The sequence below is a fragment of the Macrosteles quadrilineatus genome, unplaced genomic scaffold (genome assembly GCF_028750875.1).
Source record: "Macrosteles quadrilineatus isolate MER2022 unplaced genomic scaffold, UCM_ALF_1.0 Scaffold_5__1_contigs__length_97177068, whole genome shotgun sequence".
NCBI lineage: Eukaryota > Metazoa > Arthropoda > Insecta > Hemiptera > Cicadellidae > Macrosteles > Macrosteles quadrilineatus.
Window position 1 is genome coordinate 76,521,539 of NW_026542598.1, and position 25,046 is coordinate 76,546,584.

The 25,046-nt window shown below is 35.6% G+C and overlaps 1 protein-coding gene across 2 annotated transcripts in view; it reads left to right on the forward strand.

The window, feature by feature from the left end:
* The first annotated feature begins 1,313 nt into the window (after positions 1-1,313).
* LOC128994322 (MAP kinase-interacting serine/threonine-protein kinase 1-like) overlaps positions 1,314-25,046 on the forward strand; it is a 128,346-nt gene continuing 104,613 nt past the window's right edge. Inside the window, exon 1 of one of the 2 annotated variants that reach the window (XM_054418774.1) lies at positions 1,314-1,339. The gene's annotated coding sequence lies outside the window, so the exon portion shown is untranslated. Of the gene's footprint in view, positions 1,340-23,809; positions 23,838-25,046 lie in introns of those variants that run through there. The other variant, XM_054418775.1, reaches the window with a different exon arrangement.

The following is a 25,046-nucleotide window of genomic DNA, read 5'->3' on the forward strand; positions in this document are numbered from 1 at the left end:
GATTTTCTGGTATTGCCTTGAATCAAAATAAACACCTGATGGATGACGATGACGTTCCATTCTACGTCAAAGTCATCTGTTTTTGGCCAGCTCCAGCTGGAGCGTCTAGATTTCGTGTTCATTATTTGTTCAGTCAGATTCGGTCGGATAGCGTCCAGGGCTAGAGATAGCCCTGGATAGCGTCAGCGAATGCTGTGTTGACTCGCTGACTATTCACCTTATTCATTTATGAACTTTTTTTGTAGGGAGGTGTTGTCGATAAAATAAATTTAATAAATTTTACTTGAAATCCTACACAATTTTTCTAGACTTCTAATCCTTATGGATCAGATGAAGTTAATTTTATTGTTAGTTTTGTCCGGTGCACTGTATAGAGGTCGTGTTTTGTTTACAATTTAATTGTTTCTTGTTATTTAGGTTATTTAAAACCTCGTTTAACCAAATAAAAATATAGTCATAAACAATATCTAATAGCCTTGTTTTAAAACCAAACAGTACAAGCACAAGTCATTAAATTAATCCTAAAATGGTAGAAACAAAATTTCGTTGACACTTGCTTTACGCTACGCCCAATGTCACCGGACTTGAACTAGATACGAAAACGAGCTTCAAAATTTACAATGGGATGGGAAGTCTACTAATTTATAACAATTTCATCATGCGAAACGTCTTGCTATTGCTAAAGTTGGGAAGGTTTTTTCCGCGGAAAAACGACCAAAAATATTTTTTTACCAAAACATGTGTCTTTCGGAACCAGCGTTGAATTTCGAGTAGAATGAAAAAAAAATCAAAAATAGCGTGCAAACCCTAAAATGCATATTAACCATAGTTTCGATAATTGTTAAAATCATGCACTGAATAAGAATAAACTAAAGTTCAAAGGATTCTGCCTTGTCATTATTTATGGAAAATAAAAATTTTGAACATAGGTAACCTAATGAGTTAGGTAGGTCTTAAGCTTTTGAACACATTTTAGTTAATTAGAGATCATGTAGTGTTCTCTCAACTATCATTTTTCTCATTCAACTCAAACAAAGCGATTGTGTAGCCTACACGAATGATCACAAAGGGTAGATTCATACATTCCCGAACCTTCTATAAACTATTGTAAAATTTCGAATACCATAATAATATGTAGTGATAAATAAATAGATGGATTGAAAATAAACCCAGCATTATTCAAAGTCAATGCCTACATGCACTGTATGTAGTATCCATATACAACTACTACAGTTCACTTTATTTGCCTTTGATATTTTAATGTTGCAGCTGGGGAGAAAAAAGGTAGGTAGATAACGATGCGGGAGCGATGGAGTCGGCTCGGGATGTTAGAGAGAGGGTAAGTTTTATCAGTTTATATAATCACTGGAAGCCTTGACAAGAGCGATAACCATATCACTGTAAAGACCGAGATTTGTTCTATCTGTTTATGCTATACTTACACCCTGTCTATCTTCTTAGGGTGTATTATCTGGATTGTGGTGCGGCCTAGGGTCTATTGCCTTGGCTATTTGGTCTACAAAGGCAAGGCAATTACTCTTGTTTATTTTCATTTCAGTTAGGGATTGATAATTAAACGTAGCTCGCTATTATCTCTGTAGTTAACATAAGCATTTGGCTACACAATACCCATGCTGTCACTGTCGTTTTAATGTTCAAAGGATTAACTTAACTTAATAATAACAAACAACAAAACCAACTGAACTAGGCTTAAACAAACTATTTACCTAACTTACTAGGAACTGAACTGGTAGAAACCACTGAAATATAAACACACTCAGACACTGTGTCAATTTATGACCGACTGAAGTATTCCTAAATTCTAACTTAAGTGTGTCTAACTTAGAAAGTTTAAACCATTGACTATATATACCTACAGGTATATATAACTTAGTCAATGGTTTAAACTAAACCCTTTCTCCCTTTGTAGCTCTAGAAACAAGATCATGATGTGCCTGCCAAAAATTATAGGCCTACCCTATCTCAACTGTAATGAAGTACCTACACTAAGCTTAGGCTAAATAGTGTTGGGTATCGATAGTCAATAAATAATTTTAACTTAAACTCTGATATTTATTTTTCACTTTCACTTGGCACATCGGACTACAGTTACGAGGTGGCATGGCAACACTACACCAAAGTGTCAGTTTTTTTTTACCCTCCGAGTGTTATGTGTCGTAAAAGCGACTCATATGTTTTGTGTCGCTTTTGCGACTCACAAACACTGTTTACGGCGAAGGCTCTATGACTGACTAAATCGGATTGAACTGGATCGAGTTAGGTATCGTTTTTTTTGGCAGATTCTAAGCTTTCTCCCGAGGTCTGTCTTTAAGAGCTTTTTTTTCTCGAGCCGGTCATAATTATAGTAGACAGCTGACGTGCGTATTTGTAAACCGCGTATTTGTTGGTTAACCTCGCAACGATGACTGATGTGTTTTATTACGTTTATCATTGTTTTAGTGTTAAAAATCAACAGTAGTGATATACGTGGTGCATTATAAGAAGATTTAAGTGATTTTGAAGGGCTGGTTGATGATCCTGAAGAAGTAGGTAGTGATATTGATGTAAATTATCAGCCAGATTCCTAGCTATTTTAGTTTAGCATTCTTAGCTAAACGCTATGTACCGAAATCTGTTTTTTGCCCATAACTTATTTATTTGCAAATCTACTTCTTTATATTATTATATTTTTGGAATCCTCATAAAATTCTGAACAAAGTGGCTATTTTAAAATATTTGTAGACCTATAAATTATAACAATTTATTGAGCGCAAACATACATTTTTTTTCATTTACCTATTTTATAATTTTTGAGAAATGTTAACCCCACAAAAATTCTTCAACATTTTTTTTATGTTTTATATGTTACATTGAAGCCCATAATTTTCCAAACAAAATGATATATAAAACAGTATACTTTACATTGTTTTTAGTTTCTAAGATACATTTCAATAAAACCCTGCGATTGCGCAATAAATGGGCGAATATTAAGACCAAAACTAGAGAAACTTGGAGGGTTAATCAGCCACATTAGGTAATCAAAATTAAGCTACTAAGCCTACTGTTCTTCTCTTGATTTAATCCATCGATAATTTAACACAATAAACAACCCATAGATCGGCAGTTAAACGGCCAGAGGACATTCAGAAATTTTCAGCAAACTTTTTTGGTTACCGGTAACGTATAGGCTAAATATTTATATTTTCCTGTAGGCTACAACTTACAAAAAGATTTACAAAGATATTTATTTAGCATTCTGTCGACGTTTTGCTAAATATCAATGTTTTTCACCGGTAGGCCTATATAGGCCTATCAATATTTCGAGTTCGATATTTTTTTGACATTGATGTTTAAAGGCCGATACTAATATTGATGTTACTGGTTTGATGTCCCAACACTAAGGCTAAGTTAGTATTAGTAGCCTAATTTGTTTTTGAGGCAAGAGCAAATTTTATTGTTTATAAGTTTAGAGCCCTATAATAAGACTGCAATTAAGTTTTGATTTCCTGAGGTAAAGCTTCCGAAGCCAAGTTGCATTAATAGTTGCAAGTAATAAACGACTAATTAACTCATCTTGCCAACAAACGTCAACTCTCCCAGTTTTGGCTCCATTTATGTTGGCGGCAGACTGTCTACTGCTATTCACGTCATTTCCTCGGTCAGTGGCCAAACTATTTTTAAACTTCCCGGAGGTGTTCAATGTTTCAAATTATCTTGTGGAAAGTTTTAGTGGACTTGTGGTGTAGCTTTCTTACCTAGGCTTAATAAGACTAAATACTGAAAGAGTTCTACTGCTGCACATTCTTTTTACAGTTATTTAAAGTGATAGAAATTGCTCTATGGGCTAGTCTTGGGTTTGGAAACTAATCACAGCTTTTCCACATAGGCCTAATTTATTATATTACCGTAACTTAATTATTCTTTTACAGATAAACTCTAGATAGCCTACACAAATTTTTAAGATATTCTACATATTTTGAAAATATTGTTAACATCATGACATTTTTTAACTTTATGAAAAGTTAACATATAAACCATGTGTTTGATTTATTTTGTTTAATTTATAATGTGTGTTAATGGTCTTGAAATAATTTGGAAAACATGCTTGACAAGTGTAATTTGAAGGAAATTATAGGAGCCGTTTTTTAAATCATTGTGCACAAATGTTACTCGTACATATTTCAGTGGAAATCTGATCATACAAATAGAGGCTTAGCAGGTTTGCTGTGGCGGAGGGTAACTTTCAATATTACTATGGTAAATTTGTTATTCCATACCGTAATTCATTTGTGAATACATAAATTCAGTTGAAAAATTAAAGCTGTGGGATATCAAGAAAAATAACATGTTCCAAAAATTGTATCTGTGGGATATCAAGAAAAATAACATGTTCCAAAAATTGTATCATAACTTGATGACTAGAGTGTTTTTCACTTAATTGTTATTTTCATGATTATCATCAATCATCATGTGATGTTCACTTGGCATTGCAAATGAGTTGTGATAACTTATCAAATTTCTCAGAATGTTGAGCCAATGTCTGCCAGCGCTGATAGTTAGTTATTACACTGGTTACATTACAATGTTGTGTAATGTAACTTTGACTGGGACGGGTGGTCGTCCTGTAATCCAGCTACTAGGAAGTCACGAATTGTGGATATTTATAGGGATGCACTGTGGATGCGATGCTCCCTGGTGTGGATTAACGTCCGCACTAGTGAGTACTACGACTATCCGCAGTACTATCCTGATAATTAGACTAATTTGTATATTACAAGGAAAAATGTGGTTCGGATTCCACTATAAACTGTAGGTCCCTTAGTTGCCATTAGCTGTATGGGCTACTAATTAACAGCTGTGTCTAAGGAACATGTCGGCCTTAGTCACTAACAAGACTACAAGATCGCACCACTCATCCTACACTCATCCTTCACTCATATTTGGGTTAAAATACGCACATAGTGGAGTCCCCATCTTAAATAATTGATAATTGAATAATTGTATTGACTAGTTTGTAAAGCTCAGTTGCTTTAATTTGATTTTTTGAGGCAACATTTTGTAGGATTGTTCAGTTTAAGAATGTTGTGGGAGTTGAGCATATTTGTATGATTAAAATTAAATTAAATCTGATTTAATTTTTTTTTTTGAAGAAACAATGAGTTAATAGATATGGTCATAAAGTAGTATTGTAAGCAATGTTCTGTTTAGCAGCAGAGGTAGCTTCTTACTTAGATGAATAATGTTAGAGCCAATGTTTTGGTGAATTTTCAAACTAAGTGCGTCTTCCGTTAATTTTGGAAAAAGGCTGACATTCAAATTTAAATACCAGACTCATTTTTTCCCAGATAGGTTAGTTAGTTACATATAGCTGAATTTATAAAGATTTGACTCTGAGATAACAGGTTTCAAATATTATTGGACATTTAACAAAACAAACCATTACAAAAACCTATACCGGTAACGACTTTATTTTAAATTATGTTACCTGTATATGTTGCACTATTTTTAATTTAAATTTTAAGGCTTATGGTAATGTCAATGTATTGTAAATAATAAGTCTGTATTAATATACCAAGTCCTGGATTAATAAGCACTATATTACAACCATAGATAAAACATACTCCCTTGAAGTTGTAAAAAGAAATCTACAGTACTAAACATAAATTTATCTACACTGTGATGAAGGGCCGGGAAGTGCTACTACATTCGTATATTTTAGAAATAGCCTATATTAATCAATAACTTACACTATTTATTTTTTAGAGTTGTCCATGATTTTTATTTCTATTGGGAACGTGGAAATCATTAAAAGTAACTCGACACGTAGTGATACTACCCGCAACACACAGCTGTATCCATATCACGTCGGGTGGTTTGAAGGCGCTCCATGGAAAATACAAATCGTCTGCACAACTTGTTGAATAACTTTGATCTTGTTTATGTTTATGCTTTCTAATACTTAATACTTTACTTGTTAACTAAGGCTCCACTAATGATTAATATTTTGTAAAAAAATTGTTAAAAAATTATGAACATTTTTAAAACCAATTTAAATCTACGGACTGTTTTTAGATGAGACAATTTAAATTGTAGAATCTGTTAACTTTTTTACGTCTTACCATTTAGCATAAAGTATTGGATTAAAAACCTACACTTATGGCACAAGAAGTAGTAGAGTTTGTTGAAGTTTTTTGCTGTACTCGCCATCTAGCAACCATGGACTATTATAATGTTCTGTACTGTACATAAATACATAAGTCGAGTATATACAGTCAATGGTAAAACCAAAGTTGTAATGTCCAAGTTTTTGAATCTTAGATTCTGCCCTGTCATTAGGCAGAAGGGACTTAGAACATGGCTTTAATATACACAAATAGTTGGCGACAATTTCATGACTCGAATTTTATAATGTTCCAAGTTCCTTCCCACATAAATGCGTGGTTTTCTATCAATTAGTTGAGATGGGGACGTACTTTAACCAAAATGTGAGTAAAGGATGAGTGTAATGATCTGTGTAGCTTACTGACCAAGATCAGCTGTTTCATCAGTCAGAACCATTTAAAGCCCAATGATCAGGGAATGTATGATTGTAGTATATGACGACATTTTTTATAATTTCTTTCTCTCTGAAGTCATGGAGGGGCGAATTTCCAGATCCAGAAACGTCATGAACATTTTCTTGATCCTTTTAAGAACTTGAAAGAACACGTAGCACGTAGCGTGAGTCAGACCACCCACTGCACTGTACAAAGGTCACTTCTTCAGCACGGAGTGGTAGTGAAGTGGTCAATGGTTGTACAATGTACTGTGTTGTATCTTTGACCTCTACTGATTGCTGATTGCTGCCTCAGCGTCTGGCTGCAGACCTTAACTCAGCACTAGCGGCGCCAGTGTTGTGGAAATACAATGACGTGAGATCGGGGAACATAACGTCTTGTGGATTGCAAAATGTTGTTTATTTAATTTTAAGTGTATTTCCCATAAAGCGGAAAAGGTATTGCTGTCGATTTATTATTTATTTTTGAGGTCCCCAGAGGGATGTATTTAAGTGTCCGTTAGCACAATTACTCGAGTAAAAATTATCTGATTTTGATGAAATTGTGTACAATAATTAAACCTACGGTTTAAATTAATTGAGTTCGTGAACCAGCCTGATCGGAATACTGTATGGGAACGGTGTTCAATCGGGGTTTATTGAGCAATTATAGGGTTTTCCCATTTTTGACCAATAAAACATTAAATTTGCAATCTCTTTCTGAACCATTTTGTAGAACTAAAAGAAAAACCAAATAATAAGTATGTTGTAAGTAAATGTGTTGTTGGACGCTTAATGGTTACGGAGAAAAGTAAAAAAAACTTTAAATTTTAATTGCCTATGCTATTCTTTTCGAGAATAAGTAAACTGTTGTAGTTTGTTTGACTATAAACATATTTTGATCTAATTTGGAAAAAAAGATATAATTTCTTACTAGACGAGTAATATTTTACCTTCCCTGAAGCAAACTTAGTAAAACTAATAATCTTAGTTAAATAGGGAATATTTGATTGAAAATCCAATCAGGGGAATGGAAATTCGATTGTCAGCAGGTTTGCTGCGGTTGGGGGCATTTTAGTGCTTGTAAAAGTGGGATATTTCATGTAACGTTTTGTAATTTTTGCAATAGACTGTAATCGGTTTGTTATGGTGCTACGATTTAGTAACGAATACTTTAATTTTAACGTCTAGAGTATTTCATGTTGTGAACACTTATTGTGTTGCAAATTGTTTACTTTTTAACTGGAAAACCAAGAGTCTTTTGAAGTAATTAATTAATCTGGTGTTCAGGGTAAATTGTATAGGCTAACACTAATATAGTCCATGTGTTAGTGACCCTGCAGATCACAAAGGGTTTACCCAAGACAGTTTAAACTGAATACAAATCTAACTTGAGTGTGTGCTTATAATTTAGTGAAGCTATCTGCGTAGATTTTTTATTAACGAAAATTACTGTTTAATTAGCCATGAACTGAAGGCCCGACTATCAAGATCGAGGACGTGGCGTAGCACAGTTTCAAACCATCAAGAAGTTCATGACACTTCTCATAATTGAACAGATGGTCTTGATTATTTGGCAAGCTCTGTAACTACTTAGAATCAGAAACAAAAACACTATGCAAGATAAATAATATACAGCATAATCTTAGCTACAACATATAAGACAAGTACAGTACATTCAAACTTGTATAAAGTTTACACAAGGGACCCGTGCGCAGGTTGTGCATTTTAATGGTGTTAAAGATTTAATTCCATGGTAAAAATGGACTAATAGACATCATTACTCTACTATTAGACACTAGACACACATTCCAATATGCAATACGCTTTTACTTTTCAAAGATCTAAATCCACACCAATAAAGACTAAATATTTACCTATCTCAATCAAGTTGCAACCATCAACAAAAATTAGAGTATTTTAAATCAGTTTTCATAAACTGTTTCGGCTGTATCTTGTTTACAACCTGACTGTGGAAACATTGAATGGTGGATCAGCTATTGTATTACAATTAATTCATATTTGAACAGTTATTAGTATTTGTCAGGAACAATGGATCTTTGAAAATTCAATTGAAACGCAAGGAGGTGAAGCTCGGAAATCACCTTTTTCGTCATCATTCGCAGATGTGCTGGACCGCTTTATGACACCTCAATCTTGAAAGTCAGCTGAGTAAAACAGCTGAAAAGGGGGTGTTAAACTTACATAGAAAATTGTATTTTATGTATATAGATATACAGTATTACTGGAATTTTTGTTTTAAAACTTGCTTTCAATTTTAGTATTGATTTTAAATCATACAATACATACATTTTCTGAGGGAGTAAAAAAGGCTCCTATCCCATCCATCTAAATTTCCGTGTTGCCAGTTATTTTAACGTTAATGCATATAGTTTAAAAGGAGTGACTGACAGCTGTAGAGTGTAGACCTCGCAGTAAGGCCGCGACACGGCGGGTCAACAGACTGTTTCTGGGACACGGCGAACTCTCGGGACCGGTCGATATGCTATACTTTGGTTTTTGTCGTCTTAGACTTACTTTTTACCCCCTCTCTGAAAAAAAAACGATGTTGAAACTTCTGATGGAAATTGTTGAGCTACAATACCTGGATGTAACTCGAGTTGAAAAAACTCATAGATTCTCTCTTGAATTTTTTTCAGGTGAAAACCAATTTAGGGTTATCTTTGCCCGGTTAAAATGTACAATGTGATTTGTTTGCTTATTTATTTCTTGTTATTTTATCAAGCTTGAGCTATTTTAAAATAAAACGATATGTTTGTTAAGTATTGCTTGCCCGATGTTATTGGGACCGATACTGTGATATCTAATACTTTTAGTACTTTTAAATGGCGACCATACAAAGTAGGCATTTTAAGCCAAGTATGAATGGAGATGAGTGTAGGATGAGTGGCGCGATCTTGTAGTCTTGTTCGTGACTAAGGCCGACATATTCCTTAGACACAGCTGTTAATTAATAGGGTGCTAATCGCACATTTTTGCCTTGGTATATACGATTTGGTCTAATTATCAGGATAGTACTGCGGATAGTCGTAGTACTCACTAGTGCGAACGTCAATCAACACCAGGAAGTATCGTATCCACAGTGCATGTATCCACGATTCGTGACCTCCTAGTAGTTGATAGGACGTCGAGAGGACGGGGGTGGATTTTGTAGAGAGAGAAATTTATTGTGAATATCAGTCCGCGCATAGTCCGCGTACTCAACTGTCACAAACACAAAAAACTTCCTTCAGACTTAACAATAGGATGAAAATTCAATAATGGTTGACAAAAAAAACAGATTTTCACTTTTTTTAACGGTGACAAGGGTAGTCTACTTGCTATATTCGACTTACATACACTATTACCTTTTCCACCCATCGAAGTAGAATATCCTGAATACATGTTCGTTTGTGGTTCTTATTACGTTGTATCAAAACCACGTGGGATAACGGCGTCCAATCACAGCATCGTACAATCAGTGGCTCATTGAGGGTTGGCAATCGCCAAATTACGTTCCCAATGGCAACAGTGAAAGGATGACGTCATCGGGTCAGTGACTGGCACAAGGTAATGGTAAACATCTCCAGTTGGAGGGGGTGGCCTAGAAACGACCTGTACAATGGTAACCGGTGAGGCCGGCAAGGAGTACCACAGGGAGGTGTTTTAGGGCTTGTTCTTTTTATTTCTGATAGTAGTTTACCGGTGGATGCACTTTGCACCGCCAGTCGAAGGTACAAGGACCAATTTGTGGCGCCCAAAAGTGTTCAGAACGACCATTGATATTGTATACACTTATATATATTCGTTCGTCACCAGGCGAATGTCTGTGATGATAATTGGAGTGTCCAATCGAATTCGATCACCACTTACCATCTTTTATACGTATTTTCCGTCTTGTGAGTAAACAGTATAAGTGTAAATAGGTATAAATGGTTTAAATACCTGCATAAAAGTTATCCAAAATGTTGCTCACGGCAAGGAGGTCGTGAGCAACATTTTTCATAACTTGTATGCAGGTATTTAAGCCACTTTATTGAAATATTGGTTATCCGGAGGCTAAATCACGATGTAAATATATTATTATAAGTGTTATTTGACGTGTTTTATGTGTTTTCAAGTAATTTAATAACACGTACGATGCTGATCAAGAAGTTATTATATAGATTGGTATTGAAAATTAAGGAACTTGAGGCAAAACCAGTTTATATTGTTTACAGCAACATTATTTTTATTTGTACTGTTTTTATGAAACAAAATAATAAACCCGTTGAAGCCTAAATATATCTTATTGACAAATAAACAAGTTTCTATAAAAATAAGTTTATTTCAAATGTGCAAGTTATCTCAAACAAATAAAGATCACCCCAGACAGAGTTATCCTGTTGACAAAGTTGTTTGACTTTGAGAGATGGGCGGGTTTATCTCGTTTATTGTTTGGTTATTTTTAAATCGTTATCAGACGTGCTGCGTAAATATTTTTTATTTGTTTACGCCTTATCTCCCATGGGCTCACATTCAATACTATCTCTGGTGATGTCATAGGTGGCGTGATCTTGCTATGTAAATAGCCGAGAGATATTTAAATGTCGTCCGAAAGTATATTTTAAATTTAGGAGAAGATAGTTTTTAAAGGGGAGTTTTAGATATAGTGTGTACTAAATTAGGAGTGGAATTACTTACTTACTCCTGTAGCCATTGAAAACCAAGGTGGTCTTTGGCCTCCCCAACCATGTGCCTCCAGGATCCTCTGTCCTCTGCCAGCTCCAGGTCTGCTCCATACTCCTTAGGTCCTTTGTAACCTCGTCCATCCAACTCATCCTTGGCCTTCCCAATAGTCTCCTTATAGGAGTGGAATTACGTTTGTTAAATGTATGTGGAATTGGAAACAGATAATGTCTTCTGAGTTTGCGACACATTTTATTTGTGTGTACCCTACTTTTAGACTTTTACAATTAATGGACTTGCCCGAAAATTGTTGATAACAGTGCTGCGATCTAGCCAAAAAGGACGGTAACTACATGTTATTTCTTGAAGCATAGCACGTTGTTAGTTCACGTATTTTTCTGTATAACACGTGTAGAAGCTATTTAGTCACTGTAAGTTTAAAAGAGTAAAGTTGTTTTTAAGTTCCTAATGCAAATCTTTTTATCTTAATTGAAGTGGCGACGCATGCTATTTAAACCATGAATGAATTTAGTACGAGTGCGATGCGTTGTAAAGGCCAGTAGAGTACGACGTAGTGTTTTTACCGGTTACTGCGTCTAAACCTGACCTTTATAACTGACAGGTGTTTTACGACTGTAAACGATACTTTACTATAAACAACACGTGAACCATACGAGTAACAACAGTTGGCTACAGTCCTACAGTCTAGTCTCTAGACATAAACAGAGTCGGTTTCTTGACTATTGATAGAACTAGATATACCGTCCACATGTTAATGTTGTCAAATGAACAGCCAAAAAGAATTAAATATAGGTTCTGGCGCACACCGCTGGGAGTGCCAAGCAGTCATGTAGCTCCTGGCGGTGTGCGCCAGAACCTCTGGTAACCATGGTAACCGCAGAACGGTTGACAGTCAATTATTTTTGTCTATGGTAAGACCATCGACAGAGTGCGCTGTTGTAAATTTCTGTTTTCTGTCTACAAATTTTCATAATGTGTTTAGTCAGATTATACATGTTGTAATTTTTTAGAGTAAACTTACCTTTAACCAGGTCAATCTGATGGGACGACTTATTGTAGGTAATAACATATTTTATACCGTATTAAATAATTAGGTAAACATAGTTGGGAAATATTTATCCCAAGTTGGGATAAATATTTTACTGAGCATACACTGTGATGACTCATTCATTTAGGCTTTATTTAAAAACAATTGCTACAGCTAGTCCATATAACTTAGATGGGGTTGTCTACTTCAGTATCCAATAGTCAATGCCTGAAGTGGTTGTACATGTGTTAATATTTAGTTGTATGCAGTACGAGGCTCTGAAGCCGTGGAAAATTCCCATAAAACGTTTAAAATTATCGGGTTATGTATTGGAAATTTCTCTCATTACTGAATTAGGATACTAAAGTAGACATTTCATCTGTGGATCAGCTACTGTACATCAATTTGTATTCAAAACTTGCAATCAGAATGGAACATCCAGTTCTATTCATAATCACAGTTGCATTTAAGTAAGAAATATATTTTTTAAATACATTGTTGATAGCGCTTATGTAAACGAGATTCAACAGACCTAAAGAATAGGAACAAAATGGAGTGAATAAAGAACAAGAATGGAACAACCTGGTGCAAGTGAATAAAAAAGTTGCAATAATCAACCATTTTCTTTTTAATATTTTTTAATATATTTTATTTATTTATTTCGTTGTGTATATTTAAATTAACCTATATTAACCACGAATTTCACCAACTTATAGTTATTCCATTTTAACCTACTTCATTGGCAACGAAATATTCCTATCTAATATTTGTTCTAATGTTTGTTTACCAAACTGTTATCAACAATAACAGTTCGAGGTTTTGTTTTATTGTTCCCAGTATATTTCCGCCCGGCCCCCTCTCAGCTGACACACCCACCGTCAGCTGTTTATTCCACTTATCAGCTGTTTACCGCATCACGTGATATGTTTATCACTGTGGAGGTATTAATGAACCTAGGTGTGAATGTGACTAAGACCATTCGTTGCCACTAGCTATTATCACTGCTGCGAAATAGCTGTCTTATTGATGTGTCAAGTATTTGTTTGAATTAAATACTGATATTCATAAAACGTGTATTCATTTTGGGAAAGAGTAAATTATTTATGTTTTAACGAGTTCTTGAAAAACCTAGAGAAAATTTTAAACTTGTTTGGTGTCGTAGATTTGCTGCAATGGGTTATTTGGTGGGAGATATGTCAAAGTGACAATAGCTTATATGTAATTATTTACAACTGGGTACTGCTATAACTAATAATAGCGACATTATCTCAAATTATGTTACATCGACGCCAAAATCCCAATATTTTAGTCGAGGTTTTCATGTGATGGAAAATGGCCTATAATGCAGATTTACTTACCTTCCCCTATCTTGGGGGGTTTATCAATGGTTTACTGTCAGAATGTATTACCTCCTCACCCTTCCAAGCGATGATTTTAACTCGATGATTGATATTGTTTGAATGAACAAACAGAAACTGCCTGGCTGTTATGACTAGGATATTACAGCTTTGGAGTAACCCATAGAGCAAAATTGTATAGCTATGGTAGGTATACAGCGGGATTTTGTGAAATTACTGAGTTCATAGAAGAATTTCCTAAGTTTGTTGGTGGAATTTCGGAGTTGTGACAATCCGTACATTTCATCTGTTTTTGACCTAGGACACATTTTCAATGCCCGATTCTTTCCATTTGAAATCAATAACTAAGCCAGTATAAACTGATGACTCTGTATGTGTTACGGAGGTACGATTCGATTGTACATCATATGTGTATATGAGAACGTAATGTTGTTTTGCCCCCCCCCCCCACGGTTTTGGGCAGTGTACCGGTAGGTAACGACCGTGACGTCACTTCCGACAAAACTGCGCAGTTTCACGGCCAAGGTCGCGTCGCATTCCGTCTTGATCGTTTTTTTGGCAACAACATCTTACACAACCCGACTCTGCCTGAATTGATGATCGCGAAAATTTAGATTGCTAATTAGAGAATGTAGATTGGCTCGTTGAGACGTAGTTAGCAACTGTGTAGGTTGAGTCGGTTTTATCTGTTTTGGGAGTTAAACTGAGGGTGTATTTAGGTTTGAGTTTTTTCTCAAGTGATGATGTAACAGTGTGGATTTTCTCTTTATAAACAAAAGATTATATTTACTTCTTTTTCGTGCATTAAAGCATTGAATAATCAGATTAGATTATTTATTTCTTCACTGTGGTCGTGGTAGTGTATTTGTTGCTGAGTGAATATTGTGCTCCTAGTAAATACAAAGTCGCCGATTCGGTCCTGAGAAAAAGTAGGTAGTTTTTTGTTGACTAAAAGCTGTGTCAGGCTCTAAATCATAAATCGTCCTGAGAAACAGTCCATCTTATTGAGTAACAAAGCTACACAAAGACTCGAATAAATGAATTTCCAATTATTATTACTAAATTCATTTAGGAGAGGTTGTTTGAGCGTAAGACTTCTGCCGTGGAGTCCTGGATTAAAATCCTGACAATCACCAATAATATGTAGCTACGTGATAATGACTTCTACGAGAAAAAACAAAAATGTATAGGCTTCTTGGTGGTGAGAACTTTTCTCTTTGGAAAACTTCCGCTAAAACCATACAAATATTTAAAATAAATGAATCGATGAACGGAAATAGTTTCGACATCAACGCCTTGACTATATCTGTCAGCCCCTTGAAATGTGACGTGAATGCAAAGTAGAAGAAGATTCGATTGATATGTTTACGTTGAGGGTTAACTGGTGGAGACTAGGCAGTAGGCACGTATACCAGGCCTTTGACACCAGAGGTCTTTTCCTGCTAACAGTATCGCTGGTTTAAAATAGATTGACGTTGAGTTATTCCGGGTGTGATATTGGGTAACTGGTTGGATTAGAGTAATGTGACACATAATCTGTCATCAAAGTAGGATGTGTATAATTATAAGCCCCTTGGGGAAGTAAGTGGACGTATTGTTGCCCAACATGAATTGAGGTTTAGTGGATCAGTGAGTGTGGATTGTACAACTTTGTGCCTGATTGGGTTAAGCTTTTTCTCCTGGGTCAATTAAAAACCTCAAAAAGGTCAAGGACAGCTGGGTTAGGTTTCGAACTACCAAAAAGCTACTTATTTCTATCAGGATCGAACCGTGAGCTTCTGATTAGTAGGTGAACACTATATTTACTCAGCTACCATCGTAAATAGTTGGCTTCAAAATTCAAAGTTATTAGAAACTCATGTGTCTTTAGAGAATATACAAGGCTCCTTCAATGCAAAGGATCCATTATTCATTTATTTTAACCCATTCCATTTTGGATAAAATCTCCCGACATATAATCGACAAATCAAAACGACCACGTGCGAACACAAGCTACATTTGAAGGTACTTTCGGATAGTTCAATCTAGTATCATCATCATTATCAGTTGAGATGAGGACGCCACCTAGGTGCTCATATTAACCCAAATATGAGTGAAGGGTGTGGAATGAAGTGAAATCGGTGTAGCTTTGTTACTGACTAAGATCAGCTGTTCAATTAATCACAATCATTTATTCGACCCCCAACGAACAGCTGGGTCCAGGTTCGAACCATTAAAATAACGTCTTGATCAGCAGAAGAACTTCTTGATCAGCAATTGAATTTATGAGCAAACTATCAAAAAGATACTGACTTTTATCAGGATCGAACCGGCGACCTTCAGATTACTACGTTAAAATTTGCCACGCAAGCTACAAGACGACGTTGCGAATGTTGCATGACCATTTCATAAGTGAGTGTCGTCGTCGTTGGCAAGTAGCCTGGACCAGCTGTGGTATGAAGGTATGTTCCTCCTCAGTTGTGCACCGTCCATCTATCATGTGTGTCAATGATCACATATCTCACATCAGGTGAGCATGTTGGGTAAGGTGGGGGTGCAGCCAGCTGATAGTGAACAGCTGAGACTTCGGAGGAAAACCTTGTACACGTGAAAGGTCCATATCATCAGGTCTGTGATGTATGTTCATTTGGTAGCAACCACCTTGATTACAATAGTTTGCTTTTAGTTAATGCCAATACACAATACTACAATAACAACTGTATTTGACATAAACCCCCTCTTGATATTGATAAAACCCCCTTCTACAGTTACCCAACTGGTTGAGGTTGCCCAATACTAGAGGGTACGACCCTATCCTTGTGTTCTCATACCCTGCAGTGCACCTGGGCATCTTTTGTTCCTTTATTGCCTTTCAATACCCATAACGGGTTGTACGCAGTTACTCAAGTGCCATTTACTGGTTTAAACGTTCATTCAACCTCTCTTTAATTTTTACAGGACTGCACTTACAGTATACGTTAGTAGGAGACTGAAGAGGTGATAGGTTTTATAACATCTCCAAGTTAATCACTGGAATGTAACGTTACATCATGTGTTTGCTTGGATGAAATGTTTGTCACATAAAACTATGTGTTGGTACCGACTTTGTCAAAGTTGGCACCGTTTCCGAGTCAAAATATACTTCTCGGTTCTCGGTACCGCTACCATCGAATAAACTACTCGGTTCTCGGTACCGCTACCATCGAATAAACTACTCTGTTCTCGGTACCGCTACCATCGAATATACTTCTCGGTTCTCGGTACCGCTACCATCGAATATACTTCTCGGTTCTCGGTACCGCTACCATCCGTACCTTGCTGAATACTACCTTTATTGATACTACACATTCTTTAAAAGTAAATTCGAACTTTGACTTTTTTAGTAGTTAGGGATATCCATCGAGTTCTTGCAATCCAAGTTTTATGTTGTTTTTTTTTTTTTTTTTTTTTTTTTTTTTTTTTTTTTTTTTTAGTTTTGCGGACATTTTTAAGGAAATGTGTGCACTTTAAATCCTTAAATCCCTTATTTTTCATCGGGTGTGTGAAAATCGGTTCAGTAATCGCTACAGTAATATGCTAACTTTATACAACAAAGTTCTAACCACATGACGTTGTGCAAATCGATCATGTGATAGTTGATGTTAATTTAGACTATTTGCCGTGTAAAAAAATGTACACTATTGCATGAGTAGACATATTACAGTGAAAAAGATAACTTATTCATGCAATGCAAACCTTATACAGTATATCAATTACAATCTGATGTGTTGAAGTACAATTTATGGGAGAATCATGTATCGTTATACTAAATTCAGCGAGGTCGTCAACTTTCTAGGCGGGAAGTCAAGGCAAGGATGAAGTTGGAAGCCTACAGATACTGACGATCTAAAGATTGCTCAGCTGTTGTTACCTTACAAGAAAAGGAAAGTGGTTTTCGATTCAGTCGCGCGTTTTACTCTAGGAAATGAAAGGTCGTTTTAATTTCCCACCCGGTAGCGAGTGGATTGAAATTTGGGACAAAAGTCAAATGATTTTACTGATTTTTCGAATACTTGAACAGTTTGTATGGTTAATATAATTTTTATCTTATACTACCATATTAAACACAACTGGTGGGAAAAATGGGAAAACTATCGAGTTAGGTACTTGGAATTGCATATGTTTTTATTAACTAGAATCATTGACTATTTGATACCTAAGTAGACATCCCACCTATATGGACCAGTTGTCGTAATTTTTTATTAGAAAAAACATAGTTCTATGAGCCAGTCACATAATGAAATAGTGTCAAAAATTATATTTTCTACCCTTTTTTTTGTTGCTGACACAGTGAATGAGTCATACAAGTTGCTATCGGTTTGATATTGTAAACAGTTTATTTATTCGACAGAAATCAGTTTATACATCAGCACAATCTATCGGTGACTCACATCAACTATAACAAGAATATTTCGCAATACAACTACATTTTGTGTATATTCATTTTTAGTTTGTATAACCTATTTCACTTGTGTTTAACGAATTTTGGTTAACTTTCAGTTGACTAACATCACATAAATATTATTCGAGCCATGTAAATTGCGTCCCGACGTTGTTCTACAAAACTAGAGACTTTGAAAACTTCCTTAACATAAATACTATTTTACAGATTTTAGTTTCCAAACAAATAGTATGCAATTACAATGTGCGCCCTAATTGTTGGAGAAAATATTTGTGGGGTTTTCCAAAAATAAACCAAATACTCTACTGTAATGAGTTGTAAGCTATTTATGGTTCGGAATTGGAAAATGCGCAGTTTTTATGCGCCAATTCTAGAACCGGTAACTTACGTAAGGGACCGGTAACAACTGTTCCTGCGCAGTATAGCTTGTTTATCATTGTAATACATCAGTACATACTGCACATGTGCTATTGACAACTATAAAGTCAAATAGTTTGAATAAACTATTTTTATGTATGTCATGTAATTGTTTGCCTTTTGTAAAAAACTGGTTTCGATTAACGAAAATGAAGTTAAATGTTTTAAAATAATAATTAAATAATATTTAAGTTTCTATGATCTAATAAAACAGTTGAAATAAAGACTTTTTCATGAAACTGCACAAGTCACTCCAAAAAGTAATTTTACAAATTATTTGCCTGTTCATTCGCTCCATTGTTCATTCAATCATATGTTCAATCTATGACATTAGGCACGAATACTAGAAAAGAATCTGTATGGACCATAAACATAAACAAATGACGTAACTGGCCCGAATCTTACACCTATAACATTACCGTTTGGACAGTTCTTTAAGTATTGTTAAAATAATGTTTACTTTCGGGCTGGCAACAGCTGTTTTAGCAAGCAGAGTGGACTCATTTTGAGAGCGAACTTAAAAGAAATAATATTTAACATTTTAGTTTTGATAAATATGTACTATATTTAGGTTAAAAGTATGGCTCGGTATGAGGAGAACTAGGGTTTGTCCTACTAAATGACTTGTATTATTGTTTCAGGGGAATACATTTTGAACTATCGAAAATCAACTCAAATATTTGATAGCCCTGACGTGTTTGGGAAGTTGCCATGACATAATAATAAAACTGTTTACGATCTGAGCGACATTTCCTACATGGTGGCGCTAGAGCCTAGGCTGGGTGTGGTTGTTTACATTTTATACATATTAACGTCGACTAATGAAACAAAGAATGTCACTTGACACAAAGTATCCTGAGCTAAGTTTAGCCTATGACAGTAACACTAGAGTTAAGTAGACTTTGTTTTTTGTTTGTTGTTTTTGTTGTTTTTTTGAAAATATGTTTTTTTTTTACAAAAATCACGTATATAACAAAATTAGTAATTGTACACTGTTGAAGGCTAACTACAGCAACGCGAATTTTTATTCTGAAACTATAAAGACATTTAACATGAGAATGGCACGTCTTTTTCAAAGTAGTGATGTAATAGCATTGACCATACGCAGAATAGACTAACTATGTAAGGTAAATATTTGAAGCCAAATAAACGTGGTGCAATCTATTGAGATGTTCTACCGTTCTACCAACTAATGACAATATTCTGTGTCAAGTGAATTGATCAGATGTTTACTATGATAATGTATGGATTTTAATTAGTACTAGCTAAACCCGGCAGACGTTGTCTTGCCTTTGACTATTTATAATCCCGCGGGCTTTGCCCCGTTTAACTTCTTAATTTTCAAGATGATCTCGTTCGCATGGCTCAATCACGTCCTGGTTGAAGTTCGTTCGCTACGCTCACTCACCTTTAGGTTGGAGCTCGTTCGCTGCGCTCACTTGCCTTCAGGTTAGCTCGTTCACTACGCTCACTTGCCTTCAGGTTAGCTCGTTCGCTACGCTAACTCGCCTCCAGGTTGAAGTTCGTTCGCTACGCTCACTCACCTTTTGGTTGCAAATTAGCTGTTGTCATGAATGTAAAAGAAATAATAGTGCTGCACCCTGTTGGTAATCCTTGTAACTTTAATGCTATTGAACATCATAGAACAGAACCAACTTGTTTAATTGAAACAGCTGTTAGGATTCATTAATTCCATTTCTCATAAGGTTAACATGGGAAACTCCAGAGCCACTGGGGCGGAGCCAATTGGACGGATCACGAAATTGATGGTGTATAAACCTATTCCATGACATTCTACACGTATGTACCAAGTTTCGTGGCAATCGGTTCAGCGGTGTCTGAGTTTATCACTGCCAAACAAACAAATATATATATATATATATATATATAAACATCCTCTTTTATACTTATAGATTTAACCCAATACAAAAAAAGTGTTGCAACTGTCTGACATAAAATTATTGACCTTGTGTAAGCACTTCAGTCCAAATGCCATCAATGAATCATGTGTATATACCTCTAGTTTAACGTTTCACCTTGTCAATAACTTCATTACAAGCTGTGTAATGACAATAAGCATTTCTTATACTAAAAACTGTTACTGTAGTATACTTGTTACGTGTGAATAGTTACCGACATTTAGACAAGATTGGTGGTAACAGTCCGATAAACAGGAACAAACCCAAAATAATCGCACAGTAGAGGTGAACGCCTCGCCAAGGCTGGTCATCTCAATACCAAATCTCTGCTTGACCTCCGTCCGATGGCAACTGGGAGGCCGGGAAGATTCAGAGGAATCGTTACTTAAGTTGTCGTTTGTATTTTCGTAGAAAGATATATTACTATTCAACTCTAGGGTAAGGCCAAAATAAGGAGATTTTCGATTGTTAAGAGTGTCATGTTAACGAGAACACATTTAAGAACGCCTCTCTGTCCCAGACTTAAACAGGGTGTCTTAGTAACAAATCTCAAGACGGTATTTCACTCCTACATTCAGCATTCATATCAACCTTAACGTTTATAGGTGGAGTTGCTGTATTAAAAATAATGATAATAATTAACTTTTTTATATAGCTGACCCACGGGCTTCACCCCGTTGGACTCCCTAAGTATTAATAAAACTATTGATTGGTTAAGTTAAGCTCAAATAAACAAAACAGAATACTGTAATGCAAACAAATAATCACACATGATTTTAATAAGGTGATAAATTGAAAGAATAACAAACAAATAAGTACAGCTGAGGTACGAGAGCTCGCCCGTGTTCGAAAACTCGACCAAAAGTATGTATTGCGCAAACTTCTCTATTTTCACCCCACGCTGTAAATAAAACATATGATTAGAATTTCTTCCATTTGTTTTGATTTTCTGTTTATATTTTGTTGTTATTTCGTCACCAACATGGCAACTCACAAGGCCCATGTATTTTTTTTAATTTTAAATGCATTTCTTGTGCTTAATTTTGAGCCTATTTTAATTTATAAAGGGATTCTGCACATCTACAGAAATATATTTTTCATTTGGTACCAACCGCTTGTAATTCGGTTTAGTAGTATGGTTAGGATAGCTGTCATAAGTTTTGCAAAAGTTTTTTAGTACATAAGATTTTTAACATTTGGTATAGAAAGGAATTACGACCTTGTAATGGATAGTTTTACGCAAGGTTTCTAGTCATGACGAACATTTTAAGTGTATGGTTTATGGATGTGTGACTTTTAGTTTTCTCAAGTTTATGGGTACTTTGGGATTTATTTGGATTTGCGAGTTTGGTTTGGCTATAAAGTTAATTTATGACAAAAATAAATAAGCAATTCACACAGCAAACAGCATTATATGAGCAATTTTGCCACAATAACCGTTATTATATACTGCATAACACCTACATTAACATGGGAATACATGATGACATTAGAAAAATATAATAGTCGTTAAATACGCCGATGTCGAGCTGTGTGTGCGAGAGAGGTTGCAACAATACGGTTGGCACTGATGCTGAACATCTGTTATTACCAAGGCCACATCTTGGTCTGTACTCGTGAGCTTTTAGTGTGCATTTCTCTATTGTAAAACTCTTGTATTAGTGATACAGTTCTAGTTCATCTTGGGTTTATACTTTCCCCGTATACTATGAGGGAGAAACAATTAAAGATATCACAATTGAAAATTATATCAGCGATTATACAGAGTTCAACAAATTGATGCAACCCACGGATGAGTTTAAGTCGTCAATATTGGTTTAGTTTCATGGCAGTATCATGTTTTTGTTCAGTTATGAAGTATGATTTGGATACTGCAGCGTGTGTGGCCGTCGCATTGCTGACGAAGCCGTATAAGAGGTTATGGATAAAAACTAGAGGAGTGGTTGAAAAAGACTGCTGAATTAGCTTCGAATAAGTGAACCAAGTCTAAGTACTTTATCAGATTAGACGATGAATTGTTGAAATTATTGCGATTGGTTGAGCCTCATATTAGGAAAGTCAATACTACTATGAGGAATGCAATCTTCGTGAGTCCCATAATTTTTACACAAAAACTACGTATTTCGAGCAGATGAACTGACAGGGTATTGCGCAATACTACCCGTACACGATTCCATATTTTGAAGATTGTGCAATAATTTTTCAAACTTTTTATTCACTCAATATATTGCACAATATTTTCTTCGTCTTCAATATAGCCTATACACGTTCAATAATATTGTGCAATACAAAATATTGTACAATATTATTATCTTTCTTTAACCACTACACGAGGGTTTCGTTGTTCGGATGTTTGTAAACAATGATTTTGATAACTTTTGACGAGGAAAAACTTCCACGATGACTGGAAAAGTCGAAAACTGTTGTTTTGTTTGTTTTACTACGACTTAACTTGTAAGCTGGTGTTTACGTTATGGAAACACCAAAAACCAATCAGAAAGATATTATTTTATTTGTGATAATGATTTCTAGTATTAGTTAGGTGTGTTTCAATAGGGGTAATCCAATGTTTATGTTGCCAATAGTAAAACTTTTACAATAATATAAATATGGTTATTTATTTGGAGGACACGACATACCTCGGTAGGTAATAAATTGCCTAATTTAGTTTCAATTAACCTTGACATTTATTTCAGTACGGTACCTATATTCAAACTTTAATTATATAATTTACATGGGCTTCAATTGCCTGAGGTGTCTAAAAAAATTATGACGCGATTCAAACCTTATGATGGACCTCTTTTAGCAGAGCATTTAGTGGTTAAAACCACAGACAATAGACCACCATGGCTCATTCATAGGTTACACTTTTTAAGTAAACAAAGACTATTGAAATTAGAATAAGTTCTAGTGTCAAACGATTTTGAAGAGATGGTTTTAGCGAATTTTTCATAGAGAAAATAGCTATTACCGCAAGTCACAAAGTAAGACCTAGACCTGGGACCGATTTATTTTTTCGTTTTTAGGTCCCTAGAGGCCAAAAACACCATCCGTTCAAATTCATATATGTGTGTGTCAGTTAGCGCGATAAGTCGAGCAAAAATGATCCGATTTTGATGAAATTTGGTACAAACGTGTAAACCTACATTTATTCGACGAGTTCGCAAACCAGCATAATCGGACTATGGGAAAGGGGGATGGGGTAAAAATTGATTTTTCCCATTTTTGACCCTAAAAAACACAACCGCACTCGGCACACCACTCACACGCACCATAAAGATAGCCAAAGTAAGCATATTGCTCATGTTACAAAAATTATTAACTGTGTCGGGGGGATCGCTAAGTATTAAACTGTCGCGTGTTGGACTTCAATACTGTACATTACAACACGTCGATGGAATCACAATAAGCACAATGGTGATAAGTCTAGTCGGTTGGCAGACAACAGACAGGCGGTTGGCGGTTGGCGCAGGTGAGTTACATTAATATCAGCACGAAGGCCGGGGAGTGGCTGAGTACTGCTGATGCAATACTGCTGAGGATTGCGAATTGTGAAAAACACCCAAAACGAACATTAGTTACGTCTGCTGAAGAGTATAGTCGTGTTAGGGCAAAAGATATATTTTTGGTCCTTCGAACCGGATATAATTCCAATACCTGTTAAGGGATAGTTGTGTGTCCCTTGTTTTTCTTAATTGTTTATTGAGTTTATAGAATTTCAATAAGATATTATGGAGAAATAATAATGGTTTGACTACACTAAAACTGAAAAAAATATTTTTGGTCCTTCGAGCCGAAGTGGTTTTATCATTAAATAAAAAATTTCGTAATGTCCAGTTTTTAATAGTTCAAAATTATATTTTATAGAATAAAAACTTATAAAGTAGTAGAATAGCTACACAGTGTTCAGATTCGGTTTGAAATTCTACAGACGAGAGCGAGCTCTCCGCCCAAGGCTGGAGGATTTGGTTCAAGGCGGGTTCCTACATAAAAAGCGACAAGCTGGTTTAATACACCTTTTTTGTCGCGTCTCTACGCTTCTAGCTGCTTTCAATCCTAGGATTAAAATTTTTCCCCTTCTAGATTTATTTAGTACGTTAATGCGTTGCCTTAAGTACATTAGCCTATATAACGTCTATACTTAGACCCTGAAAACATATAAGATGGTTTGATTTCTGTCTTGTTGCTATGCACGAGTCTGATATTGCTTTTCACTTTATTTAAAGCTAGACCTAGGGGTTGTGGCATTATCACTTGGATAAAATCCATCGGTAATTTGGTGGGATTTGAACCCGGGACCTCAGTGACCGAAGCCCCGCGCTCTAACCAATAGACCAGCTTTCTCCCCAACAATTAACAGTAAAAGGCCTCAAATTAAAATAAATTATTTTAACTACTCTGCAACTCTTCCTGACGAAATTCCTCGTCAGAGATGTTCCCTGGCTGTTTCCCGTTGGGAAACCACGGAAGAAGCCCTTCTTTGTCCCGTAATGTCTTGCATATCGTTTATGATGTTGCCTCATTGCTAGAGAACGCCGTTGTGTCATAGCAGTTTCCTCTTGTCAATGACGCAGAAAAGTCCTCTGACCATTAATCCTCCATCTTTTTCGCTTTCACTTCAGTCATTTCAATTTTCACGATATTTTTCTACCATATGGTTTTAAGTGGACTTAGACTACCT